The sequence below is a fragment of the Tyto alba genome, unplaced genomic scaffold (genome assembly GCF_018691265.1).
Source record: "Tyto alba isolate M040663 unplaced genomic scaffold, T.alba_DEE_v4.0 Super-Scaffold_46, whole genome shotgun sequence".
Classification (NCBI taxonomy): domain Eukaryota; kingdom Metazoa; phylum Chordata; class Aves; order Strigiformes; family Tytonidae; genus Tyto; species Tyto alba.
In genome coordinates, this window is record NW_024881322.1 from 8,445,329 (window position 1) to 8,459,629 (window position 14,301).

The 14,301-nt window shown below is 34.7% G+C and overlaps 1 protein-coding gene across 4 annotated transcripts in view; it reads left to right on the top strand.

The window, feature by feature from the left end:
* The window catches only part of BBS9 (Bardet-Biedl syndrome 9), a 306,857-nt gene that overhangs the window by 85,466 nt on the left and 207,090 nt on the right, over positions 1 to 14,301 (top strand). The gene's annotated exons all lie outside the window — the stretch shown is intronic.

Consider the following 14,301-nt stretch of genomic DNA (forward strand, 5'->3'; position numbering starts at 1 on the left):
TGCACTGTTGTATATCACAATTTAAAACCATATGTGTTAAGGAAAAATATTTTTCCTTACTGTTCACTCTAAGAAAACATTTCTCTAAATTGGAGAAAACTGACTTTCCATGTATGACTATACATGAGGCAGATTTGCCTTTATTTCAGTCTTTACTGTGAATGAGTTAACCATGAGATGGTTTGAATTTGAAAGTGGGGCTTTTCTGGTTACTTTAGGAAATACTAGGTATTGTTATGATAGATGGGTGATTCTTTAACACTTTGAAATGTCATGACTAAATAAGCCCTGAAGATAAACAAAAGTGAGTCTCTTGAGTCTGCTTTTGCTGTGTAGAACTGTTGCCTTTAAACTTAAAAGTAACTGGGATGTGCCTGACAATTTTCTTACACAGTTGAATTGAAAGATGAGTTCTGAGAATATGACAAAAATCAGGTAGTTGAAATAGATGCATATTGCAGAAGCTTATTTTAGTTCTTCAAACCAAAATTAGATGGGTACTTTTCTTAACAATTGCTGTGATAAGCTTTTAAAATTAGAATTAGTATAGTTGAAAGGAGAATGAGGAAAAAGATTTCTTTCCAGAGAAAAAAATGCTTACATTTTTCCACATTTGTTAAAACTTTGTTTTAGGCAAGCTCACATTTTTCTCGGTAGATTTCCTTTGTCATTTTCTTTTGTTCGTATGAATCCCCTTGCAACAAAGAAATGTTGCTATTGTTAGTACAAAGAAAGTGTAGTAAAATAGTAATTACTAGAGAGACCCCACTGCTGCATATGTTTGTTTTGAAAGTGAGAGCTGTGGTAGGATTTAATATTGTTTCTTTGCTGTGTGAGTGAAATAAAATTGCTTCATGATGCATTTCCTATATTAGAAAAGACCTTATTTTCTTTAATTCAGTTTCATCTTCTGTCTTTATTTGACCAAGTATATCTAATGCAAACAGTTGAAGTATTCAAAATATGGTACATGTGTTTTTCAAAAAGGAATAATGAGGCTAGATAAATATGAACAGTATAAAGTCTAACTCAAAAACATCTTTTAAGCATGTAGCCTTTTTGACACTGGAATTAATATGATTGTATTTTTGAGAATACAGCTTTTCAGAAGAATTGTTCAAACCAAATTGTCTCTGTTTTTCCTTTTGGAAAGTTGTCTGTTTTGAGCACCATGTGTTTAGTAGTTTTCCTCATGCAGAATGCACTCAGTGGAGAATGATGATCCATACCCCATAGACTCTTAGTGGAATGATTTATTTGCTTCAGTGGCGTTTGGATTGAACTCTGAATAAGTGATGTAGAGGTTTTAGGGGGTTTTGTAATAAAATAGGTATGATAAATCCAACAATAAAATACTCTAGCTGTTAGAAAATAAATTGATTTTTAATCTCTTACCATTGTCTGAGAACCTCATTTCCTCCCATATGTTAAATATTTTTATAATGAGAATAGAAAAATTTGCATTGTTTTATCCCATCACCAAAGTAATTGCTATGTACAAAGAAAGGTTTTGTTACTTTTTACGCTGGGTTTTGCAGGTATAAGGGAAATGTGTATGTTTTAGTTTTATAGTGTATTCCAAACCTTTTCATCTAGAACAGGAAGGAGGTTTTGGCTAGTATGAACATGTAATTTTATTTTTTAACCCTGACTCTCCAGGACTTGGGCTGTATATAAGTTACATTCTCAGTAGAATAACCATTATAGTTTAGGATTTTTTTTAAAAATTGAAGCTATAATGGTATAGCCTCTCCAAATCTACAGGGGTAAAAAGGTGCCTCTTATTGCTTCCCTTATTTCTTTGCCTCAGAACAGTTATACAGCATTTATATAACCTTTTTGTGAACAGCCTTTTGAATGCAAATAAAATAATGGTGAATATTCAGCTCATGTAGTTTTATTGCCTAGGTGTGATACATACCTACTTTAAATTTATTCTGTACAGTTTCTTTGCCTACCTGCAAATAGTTATGTATTTCCGAACTGATTTGAATTTTATGACTGAAGTAGATTGTAAGTGTTAATTTTCAGATTTTCAACTTTTATTAGAAGTTGTTTGTGTGATATGTAGGTAGATGTACATTATGTGTAAAACCTATAGATGCCAAACCAGAGAAAATTAATCAAGCTACATTTGATTCTCTGGTAAAAAGCATTTGTATTTATGAACTACATTTTTGTATTAGTCCTTGTACATTACCAACAAGGCAGCATGTATTTAGTGCTACAATAAAATTACTAATGGATTTATTATAAGGAAACTTTAGCCTTACCTCTCATTCACAATAATGGAGAAACATATAAACAGGCATCAGTGTGTATAATGATAAAAAGCTTGCTTTTGATTCTATAGTTCTGTTTAATCTTTTCTTCTAGAATTTGTCTTTCTGAAGTAATATTATAGGTCTAAATAGATTTGAGTATTAACAACAGTTAGCAAATAGTGACATCAGGTGTTCCATTTTGGAAGGAAAAGAAAAGCTGTTCTATATAGTAGCCTTGTATATTAGAAAAAGGAAATGTTATGATATTCAGTACTTGATTTGTAGGAAGGTGCTATGAAAATAATGGAAAAATCAATTTGCAGTAAATGCTATTTGTATGCCTATGAATAAATTTCTTCATCTCTGGTTAAAAAAATTACCAGTTCAGTTTGACATTCTGCTAGCTCTTGTTCTAAGAAAGGAATATAATGAGATAAATTTAAAAGCAATTGAACAGTAGTTGAGATTGCATAGATGTTTTATGGTTTAAAGGACTTCAAATATGAAATGACATTGCAGCTAATTTTATGGTAGCTGTTGTAAACAGCATGTACTTTGTATAATGCTCATCCACTAGAGACATGTTATTGCTTGAAAGTATAATTTAATGATATTTAATCTCTACAATGTGTTTTCTGTCATATTAAAAAAAAAATAATCATAGTTTGGCAGTAGCTGCAGGTGCTTGCCCTGGAATTATAGTTTTCATGCACTGGCTCTTGACGTACATTATTTGGGTTTCCAGGTACAAGCTGGAATTAACAAATGTCATAAAAATCATATGGTTCAATTTCTGATTTCAACTCACATGAATTTTATGCTAGTGAATCTAAGCAATACTAGCTGTGTCTAGTTGTAAGCTGTGTTTAACCCCATAACCGTGTTTAGAAGACTACTGCAGTTACGTTCTTACAGGGAAAGAGGGGGAAGGATAAATTTGAAACGTGAGGTGGAGTTCTCCTAGGGCATTAACTGTTGCTTAACCAATTTTAAGTACTTTAACCATGAATCTGAGACAAGATTGAACAATTCAGGTTTATAAAAAGTGTAATGAGAAAGTGATCACTTCTGCCTTGCATTGTATTACAATAAAAGGTAACAAAATGAAGACAAATCATGAAGCAAACAGATGTTTCCTACATCCCCACACTTCCATCATATGTAATAAGTACAGCTCCCTTACTATTCTTTGATGCCACTATTGCACAGTACCTCAGATTTCCCCATGTTCTGAGGCTTCTTCATCCCCACCCTGTAAAACCAGTAACTCACTTGTGCTTTTTAATACTGATGTCTCAAGTTTTACCCATGGCCCCAATACCCCCTGTTAGTTGCTTAATTGTGCACTGTCAATTGCCACCTAACCAGACAAGATGGATGATGTCTCCTGTCTCAGTAGAAATACTAGTAGTGTCTCTCCCCTTCCTGTCTGATAATTGAAAAAATATATAGAGAAACTTAATGATATCTGGATCTTCATGTCACTATAAAATTTTGTGTGGTCATTGGAAACGACAGTTACTAGGAATGGGCCGACAGAACAAGTCTCACAAAAACGGTCAGCATAGTTGCATAACCTTAGACATCTAGGCTTAATAACTACATGTTCTACAACAGTGGGTCTTTATTTTGATTGGTCATACATTTTAGCTTTTCTTTCTTTAAGGTACTTTGTAAATTTGAGAACATCTTGCCATTAGTAAGAGGAACTAACACGCTTTTCTAAACAGACCTGCTAGAACTAATTGATGCTGCAAGTTTATTCCCTTTGTTTTCATTTGATTCAGCTATTCTGCCATGGTAATCTTATTTATATTATTACGGAATAACCTGTCTCACAGAAGTACTTGGCTGTAAGCATCAATAAGGTGGTTTTCAACGTAATTTTCAGATCTTGCTCTGAAAATAACTAGTTGTCCAGTTTGTTCTGCTGTCTTTAGTACATGGTTTTATATATCTTGGCTGGTTTTGGTCTTGCATCTTGTGAGTTCTGCATCTGAATTACAGCTTGAAGAGATAGGAATTTTTCACTTAAAAGCTCTGCTTGAATCAAGGGGAGATGTATTCAGATAGTCTTTCAGATTTCAAGAGGTCACTGTTTACAAGGAATAGGGACGGATTTTTTTCAGTGTAATGTCCCTCATCTGTTCTCACTTCAGCATTCCTATATTGTTTATCTTGTCCATGTAGCTAGCAGCACTGGAAAGTAAGTGTAGCATTTCACCATCAATCTGTTAGAAGTGGTCAACAAACACAATTGCTTTCAGGTAGAGATACCATGGCTCCTCATGTAGAATAAAGAAGGCAATTCCAGCAGGAGGATCCATTTTAATTCTTTATACGGCAGTAAACTGTAGAAATTTGTTGCCTGTGACTGAGAAAGCTGTATCTACATGTAAGGGTAGCTGTTTTCCCTGAAGTCTGTGATCTGAGCTGTCCCTCACTTACACAGCCCTGGATGTTAGTAGGGGATCTTGAGCATTCTGTAGCGATTTCTGGAGAAACAGGTGAATTTTGTGAAGGTTTTGAAAGTCAAATGTCTAAATGAATGCACTGGTTCTTTCAATGAGTAATGTTAGAGGAGTTGCCCTTTTCCTTTTGTATGACAGTTTGGAAGGAAGGTGCTTCTAATATTTTCAGAACTTTGAACTTCATTACACAACTGTTTCTTTGTCGTAGCCTGATTTAAACAGAAAGATGGACTGTTTCATGTTTTTGAGATGGAATTTAAGCAATTGTGCTATTAATTAATGTTAGCTGCTAAAACTTATGACTGGTCCACTGTTTCATGCCCCAGCACAGTATTGGTATTTAGGTGTCCTTATGTTTGCTGTTTATGGATAACTTTTCTTGCAACTGGTTTGATCCTTTTGGAGTCCTTCAATCCCATGTTATTTTCAGAGTGACATTGAGCAGCTGTGCTACATGACAGGATCTATTCTAGCCTTAAAACCTGAAATTTAAATAATCAATTCTAAAACTAACTTTGTAGCATTCATTTTCTCAAAGAAAGAAGAAAAAATTTAGAGCAACATCTGATTAAAGCATGTAGGATCTGACTTGCAGCTTTGTTTAAGTTTACTCTAAAATACACACACAAAAAGAACATTCAGCTCATGTTAAAGTGTTAACTAAATGTTGTTTTAGAAAAGCATCCAAAAAAAGAAGGCTATGATACAATAAACTTTCAAAGTTAAATGTATGTAGAAAAAGCAAATTTTTTGTATCCCTGGGCATAATTTAGAAGGCCACAGGAAGTGCACTAAATATTTATGTTTCTTGAGGTTTCAGCAGAATGTCCAAAATTCTGATTAATTACACAGAACTTAAAGAAACTTAGTTAGAATCCCTTTGAACACATCTTACTTAAGAGAATTGTGAGGAATTTTCACCCTAGTGCTGCTGATTGTGGATGTTCTGTCTCTTTCATTGTGCATTATGATTAAGCAAGAGTGTTGAAAACTTGTCAAACAATATTTTAAGTATTAAAGTACCGTATGTCAGTTCTTGTCCATTTTATAGTATTTGGCACTATCAAGCAAAATTAATTTTGGTGTAAATCATTACCACAATTGAGATAACTGGTTGATTCTGAATTGTATCTTCTGAATCATATGATTTCCTCTGAAATTTCAGCACTTGAAGTGAAAACCAATATTCCAATTAACAATTGCCAAATATCTAAATCTAAACATATTTTGTTCTTCCTGTCTAACACTTATGATCAGTTTTCAGAACAGATCCTTATCTGATTGAAACCACCATTATTCCAGAGTCTCTGATGTATAAGACATGGGATTCTGGCCCAGTGATTAAGAGCTTGCCTTTATGCCTGGGGACATGGTCATGCTTCTGCTTCACCTGTGTTCAACACCAGCTGGATGTGACTGTGATGCCATCTGGAAGCTTTGCACCAGTGTCAAAGCTGAACACGAAAATTACTAATACACTTTCTTCAGAGCACTGCACTAATGTAACAAATACGTGGCTCCCCGTTGGAGATGGTTCATGTTCTCCTGTCTTTCTGCTGGTATGGAACAATTCTGTGACTCTCTACACCCTTCTCTGCAGATCTGTTTTAACCTTTTTCTGTGCTGTTGGGTGCTGGGACAAGCTGAATTGCAGGTGATCTCTGTCTTTCAGTCTCTAGGCATGTGCTCTAGGTTCGATCTCATGTCTTGCATCTGTCTTGCTCAGAGTTTCCTGGAGTCCAGTTAACTGAAATTGGTGACAACTTTGTCCACTTCCTGATACTGAATTTCCCCCATACTGAAGGTATGTGTATTTGACACTTAAAGTAAATTATAATTCAGTTCCACAAAGGAATTTTCAAATGTGCATGTGCATTTTGTTGTTAGCATGAAAAATACAGCTGTGTTGAAAACAGAGCCATGCTAACTGGAAGGTTCGAATTTATTTTCATCTATTCAGCAAGAGATTTGGATCTTGTCACTGCCTTTTGAAAGGAAGCACAGTCTCCCCTCTTCACCTCTGTTTCCTGTTTTTCTCTGCTCTCAGAATAAGATTCTCCCAGCTATCAAATGACACCCTCCCATTTGATTTTTGGGTCTGTTATTTCTGGGACATGGTTGCAGACTGACATGATTGAACTGACTTCCCTATAGTCAGTTTTTTTTTGGTTTAGAGAACTAGAAATACTGTAGGTTAGCAGTCCTTGGTGGTTTCTGGCTGTTAGATGGAGTAATTTCTTTTGATATTTCCATAATGATTTCAGCACAAAGATGAAGAGTATATTGAAGGCAAATGTCTTTGCCTTAGATCTAGGTGATATATAGGCAGTAGTACAAAAGGATATATGTTTGTGTACATGTGCACATGCATAAGTCTACATACACATAATTCATAATATCTTCATTTTAGTCTTCAGAATGTTTCCTGAATGTCTTTTTAGAACTGTATATCTTAAGAGCCAGAATTTTATTGCTGTGATAGTTGATACCAACAGGTCCAGCACCTAATATACTACAGAAAAAAAATCTTCCCATTTCTCTCCTTACCTCATCTCCAGGAAGCGAGGCTCTATACATCTAATCTGTAATCTACTACATATGTGTAATATGTAATAAGTATAGGCATTACAATTTTTTAAGTGAACATAATTTTCTAATCTTTTGAAAGCACAAGTACTGTTCCTTGCATTAACACTTGCAGTGTGTGGAGCACTTCGACCGTTGGTAGTTTGTGGTCAGTGGCAAATAAAACTCATTATGTTCTATTCACTGAAACATATGGAATGTCATTAAAGGTCCATTAACTCTTTGTTCAAGCCCCTTAACTCCTTTCCTTTCTTATTAATCGGTTGATAAAAATCTCAAAAGTGATCATTAATGATTGAGTATTCTCTCTAGAGTTGCAGCTCTGACACACATGGCCTCATGAACTCGACATTTTGGGAATGATTCATTACTTGATTAGTAAGGACTTTTACCTCAAAGCAAAACCATTAGGGTTTATCATGCATGACTCAAAGGCTATATATCACACCCGCTCCTGTAATAGTCATTTTCCCCAGATAATGTCAGTGAGAACTACACCCATAGTATAAATTAGCTCTTTTTGGCTTGAATAAATATCCTGTTCTTTGGAAGAGTTATATTTAACTTCTCTTCTTTTATTACTGTTTCTGCTAAATGTAGTTTTTTCATAGCCTCTAAAAGTAGCTTATTGGCTATTACATATAATTAAAATTCTCTATTTTACTGTTGTTCATATAGTGTTATGTTTCTGTTTCCCTAAGACTTATTTAGCTTTAACAGTGGAATACTTACAGTGTCATCAAAGCCCCTTTTTATTAGAAGATGTATTCCAAAAATGTCTGAAAGTAGTTAGCTGTGCTTGGGAAGCATATACTAGGATTGCTGGCACAACTTTTCTGTATTTTGCTCTGTGGTAGCAATTATTGCTCCAGTGTGGGACAGTCTTCACTTTAGGTCAGCCAGTTTGTGGGACAAATAAGTAAAAATGCTCATATCTTCAGTAGGGTATTTTGTGGAGAGAGTTAGACACAAGTAAAAGCTGGAAACAATACAGCCATCACAAGGGAAAATGGTTGGAAGTAAAATGTACTTGTGTGTGTCGATATGGCACAGAGCACCTCAGCTGAGGTCTGCTGGACTGCATTCAGTCTGGCCTGTCACATTTTCCATGAAGGAGGGTTTCAGCTGCACTGTGCTGTGTCATACAGCCCCTATCTACTGAATTACTCCCCTTGAACCTGTGAATAGCCAGGTTTGAACACCCACTGCTCCATTCAAGTCACTAAAGGACCAGAGGTCTAATTTTACTTATTTTTTTTCCCCACTCCACCCTGTGTGCAGTTCCCACTTTAAAGCTGTTGCACCGCTGTGACCTAACAGAGGATTCCCCAAACTTTGATTCAGGCCTCAGAGGTAGGGGAGGATTGTACCATCTGGTGTATAAAGGCAATGCCAGGAAGTGATTTATGTCACTTTGTGTGACATAACATTCTCTGGCACTTCTTGTGACATTTATTTCATTGGCTAATGCCTTTTTGAAGGGGAAAAAGTAATATTCTTTTGTAGGGGTAGATCTTGTATCCTCAGCCTAACATGAACTCACCAGACCGTATATGAGGGCTTTTTGTAGGGACTGAAAGATCCTGTGTGCATTTGAATGAGTGAAAATGGAACCGGTTGGCTACAATTCCCCAAAGAAATGAATACTGATAAGTCTTACTACTTTGAAAGAAATGTCATATCTGATAGTCTGAAATATCAGATACCTCTGCCTAAGCTTATATCATTGACAGGCTCTTTCACTGGGAGAAATGTACTCCATAGGCAAGAGAGGAAGAGCTATGCAGTAGTGTAATCAAAACTTGAATAAAAAAAATGGTACTGTCTTCATAGAAGGATGGAAAACACTATTATTTCATGTTCCCTAGAAAGTTTTCTGTATCAGCCCTGTAATTATGCAGAATGAAAGCATCTGAGGCATAAAAGCTATACAGCTGAGAACAACTAGTGAGCGTAGGGGGTGGAAGGTACAATGGTTACTGTGCAAATTTGGATACATGATCTTTGTAAAGCTGCTCATTTCAGTTGAGTGGTCCAAATGAATTAAGTGAATATTAAATTACTATCAGTTTTGGTTAATTTCTGTATTTTTGTTAACTTCTGATGTAATTTTAATAGTTTGCATTTGGGTGACTACTATATTTGTTTTGCGAGTGTGTACATGGGTATTGTGCCTTCAGGTAGCTGAAATAGCACTGAACTGGATGATTTTCTCATGTAAGCTCACAATAATTGATACTGATTTATTGGAGGCACAATAGATGATAATTTTGCATTATGGTTGGTTGGCAAGTATATGTTGGTTTCAAATTCATGCCAAATAGATATTTTAGAGGCTTTGATGCTTGGATTCAGTGAAATGCTTGGGTTTGTGTTGACTTACGTGTTCATTGTACCAATAACTAAATAAAAAGGGAGAGAGCTACATAAGTTATGTAATTTAATAGCATTTTATACCAAACTCTGATTTAAAACAAAACGGAAAGACTTCCCTCTTCCCGTTCAAAAAAAATCACCTGGGAAATAAACATTTGAGGGCCAAATTAACTAAATTCTTTAATTATCTAATGCTTGCAGGTCTTGGTGTGAGTTCAGTATTGAAGTGGATTTGGTAACTGTTGTAACTTTACTGTAAACCCACCAACACCAAACTATTTTGTCTGCTAACTTAATCTAAAATAATTTTACGTCAGTCTTTACAGCTACTTGACATAGAGAATGAGACTCTAAATAACTGTTCTGTTGATCTTGGGTACTCTTCCAAGTGCGACATTTAATTTAGTCACTGATGATTGCTGGCCCAAAGTGGCTTGTATAGACCATTGATCTACTCTATAGGCAATTGTTAGAGGTGAGAATAGACCTCAGGTCACCAGTCCCCTCCTCTTCCCAGTACATTTAGTACTGCTTACATATTTGTTGCACACTCCTGATCAGCTGAGTTAGGATTCTGCATCTTATTACTTACTAGAGGAAGTATAGTAGTGGAATATGGATTCCTGAAGGAAAATAAAAAATAAAAAATATTACAGACACTTCGTTGGGGAAAAAAAAAAATCTGTTTATTTGTGTGTATGTCCCTTGCAGTCGGCTTGGAGCTGCTGTTCTAGCCACTACCTTTTTGAGGAAAAATGTAACTTGTGTGATTATTCCCCTAATTTAGATCTTTTTAATAAAAGGTGTTGGAGCTAAATTGTTGGTTAAATCCATAAATTGACAAAAACAAAAGGGAAAAGAGCTTTCTTCTCCGTTTCTTCTTGCCAGTTGGCACCTCAGCAGGTCTATTTTGTGTTTCAGTTGTGCTTCACTACTAACTTCCACATAGTAGGTACTTTTACATTGTGAAGCCTTTAATTATTCTGTTGTGGATAATTTAAACCAGTATGAAAATTAAAAAGGTGGTTAGTGTAGGAAAAGTTGGTGTAATGAACTGAGAGGGTCAGGAGTCAGAAAGGAAGATGACAGAAATGATGAATATTGTAACTACAGAGGTACTATTTTAAGTCTTTTATTAAATAGAATGTTCTGTCCATTCTGTTTGCCTTGAGTTCTTTGACAAAGTTTTGTTGCTGCAAGTTTTTTGTTTTTTTTTTTTTGTTTTTTTTTTTTTTTTTAATATTGGCAATTTGTTATGGATACACACTTGGTACTACTTAGACATCTTAAAATTGTTTGCTTGAGTCCCTTGTTGGTTGGATGACCAGGATGCTGAAATGTTGAGGTGGCAGGTTTTGACAGTAACAGCTGTAATCCTTATTTTTTCAAAAAGTGTTTTGGTCTTGGTAGAAAACAGTATGTATGGGTGCTGAAGACTGTACTTGCCAGGATAAATTCCTGTAACATGGGGAGAAGTGGAGAAAAAGACATTATATATCACAGAACTGGAGTTTTTAAATGGTATTTTTAAAGGAATCATTCCATTTCCCTTTAGGAAATGTGAAAGTATTTGGTATGGATAACATAATTTTTATCTTGTTCATTGTTTATACTCTTAAGGCCAGTCTACTTAGAAAAAGCAACACTTATTAAAGGCCTTTGAATTCAGAGTCTTTCATGTTACAATGTGTCTATTTACTGCTGTCAGTAGGCCTGTAATATATTTAGCTTGAAGAGGTTAACAAGCATACCTTGGAGTGTTACTTTTATTTTCTGTTCTGTGACACTTAACAAAATCCCATTATACAATTGAGTAGTATTATAATGTTAAAATGTTAATTTGTTCTGCATTCCGTTAAAATTGGATTTTTTTCTTGTGCACTGGCCCATGCGTTTTGTATAAAACCTATAATTTAAACACTACACCATAGAAATGCCCTAAATTAGTAACCTTTTGCCTTTGCTACCTTAATTACATCTCATTATTTAGTACTTAAAGAGCAACCTCTAGCTATTGGTTAAATATTTGCTAGCTAATTAGATTTGTCATGTTAAAGAAAACAGTAGCCCTTGCCTCTGTTCTAATTTGAATGGGGTTTCAGAGTTTTGAGAGAATTCCATGGTTTGCTGGAGGAAAAGTAAACTTTTTGCATTTTCCTTATTTTTTTCATTTCTTTTTAATGAGCATTTCATCATGCATTAACTGTCTGTTACATTCCAATAGGCAATTGAAAGTCTGTCTCGAGTATTTTCAAAAAGACTGTTGTGTTTCAATATATTCTATGTCTTCTAGCTACATGTATTCCTTTTAGCTTTTATGAACATCTGATAATCTCAATTTCTTTTCTCTTTTTTATTTTTTTGTGGGAACAAATATGAATCACATTACTTGTTGGCTACTAATAGCTGTCTTTCAGATTTTCACCTCCTTTTGGGAAGAAGTCTGTATTGTTTGATCAGAATCACAAGAAATATGATTCATTAAAACATCTGTTGAATTGTCTTTTCTGACAAATTTAAAGACCACTTCTCCTGTTTGTCTTTGTTTTTTTTTAATTGTATGTAGAAAATATAAACTGCAGAATTTATGAACAGCTTGCAGATTGGCTTAATCTTTACTATTTTATTCACATCTACTGGATTTTATTTTTGCATTTTGTTTTGATTTATCTTCTGCTATTATTTCCTTCGTATAAAAGCATGTGAAAAGATTGTAGTTTATAATTGCAGTTAAAATTCCATGATGTGAAATCCCCTGTCATATGGGAAAATATCCTGGTTAATTTCCTTTTTTATATGTTTGTGTGGGTTTTTTTGTTTTTTTTTTTTTTTTTTGAGATCCACAGTAGTGGAAGCTTGTCTACAACAGATTTGTCTATCTGACTTTATTCCTGTCAAGTACTTAATTACTCTTTATCTAGTTCTTAAATTGTTGCATGCACTATCCATTTGATTTTGGAAGCCCAGTGTCTCTAAAAAGTTCCTTCACCCGTTCTTCCCATATGTTTTGTTATATTACAGGTTAGAAATTGCAGACTGGCATGGTTACAGTTTGAAGTGTAACTCTCCATTTATGTTTACTGTTGTGATATTGCTGAGCTTTTATTTTTAACAAAAGCACCAGACACAAGTGGAGAAAAACACATTCATACCACTCTTGCTCATGTGTTTTTTCTCCTGTGGGAAACCCATCTATGGGACAGAGAAACATTTGGCTTCTAATGTATAAATTTGTTCCTATGAAAACCAATTTTGATTTCTGAAATGTGTTTTATTAAACTTTTTTGAGGGTAGTGATGGGGGGAATACCAGCAGTACATTTACAGAGAAACCAGTTGGCCTGTCCAATTTTTGAAAGTACTTCAACCTCTGAAGTAGATAGTTTCTCTGAAAACTTACTTTCATGCTTTGTTTCTTATGTCACTGTTTATACATTCTATATCTGTAATCACTGAAACCATTGCTTCACTATTCATATGAGGGTTTGAGTGATTTGTTGGTTATTGTCTATATTTATTCTTGTTTTTAAATTCAGCAAGGCAATCTGTAAAGGCAGTGACTGCCTAAAAGGCCCTGTTGTCTTTGCAAAAAAAAAAAAAAAAAAAGAAAAAAAAGAAAAAAAAGAAAAAAAAGAAAAAAAAGAAAAATTTCTGTGGAAAACTTTCCCTGAGAAGGGATTTTGAGATTTATGTGGATTACAAATCATTAAGAAGGGTCATTCCTTAATTTTCTTTCCGAGCAAAAATGCCAAGATACAATTTTAGCAGGTATTAGTAAAAATTGAAAAGTATGTTTTGTGTTCTGGGATTGGTGCCAACATCTGTATTTGCAACTCCCAAGACAGGTCTAAGAGTGAAAGCTTTTCCTCACTGCACTTGGAAGACCGCTCAAACAAGCCGGTGACATTTCTGTTCTGTTGCATCTGTGTTATTTACTTACCCTTCAAAAGAAAAAAAAAATATTTTCTTTTTTGAAGTTTATGGTCACTGCAAAGGAATTTACTCTCAGGGTAGAGGAGGAGGGGAGGGAAAGAAAAAAGTCATAACCCTTTGTTTTGATCACAGGTACATTTTTCTAGTAGGTCACATTTAATTTCTGTAGCATGTTTGGGTGATTTTGGAGCAGATACTCATCCAGAGTGAATTATCATGGGAGTTAATAGCTCTGACTGTTAACACAGGTAAGTTTCTTCACTTTTTAATGAAACAAATGGGACTGTAAATTTTAAAATTTCATAAAATGTCCCATAAACTGTAGTGATTTTTTTAAGAGATTTAAAGGCTTGTTTTATTTTGTTGGAAAGTTGTAATATCCGACGGCTCTTAATTTTTTCAAATTTTGATCTGTGATCATATGGAAGGGGTTAAGTTTTTGTTCACATGTTGCTTTTTTAAAATAGTGTGTTTATCAGGTGAAGGGTAGTTAAAATGATGCATGCAAGTCTAGACTCTTCCAGTCTGTTCTTCAAGAGGCTTTTCAGTGCCTTATTGAGGCACTTAATTTGTTGTAGTTCTGTTCTGAGCAGTAGGGAGCCCTCTTTAACCCTCTATCTAGGACTGTTTCAGGTGCTCTATCTTTGAAAATAGGCCACTTTATTAGCTCAA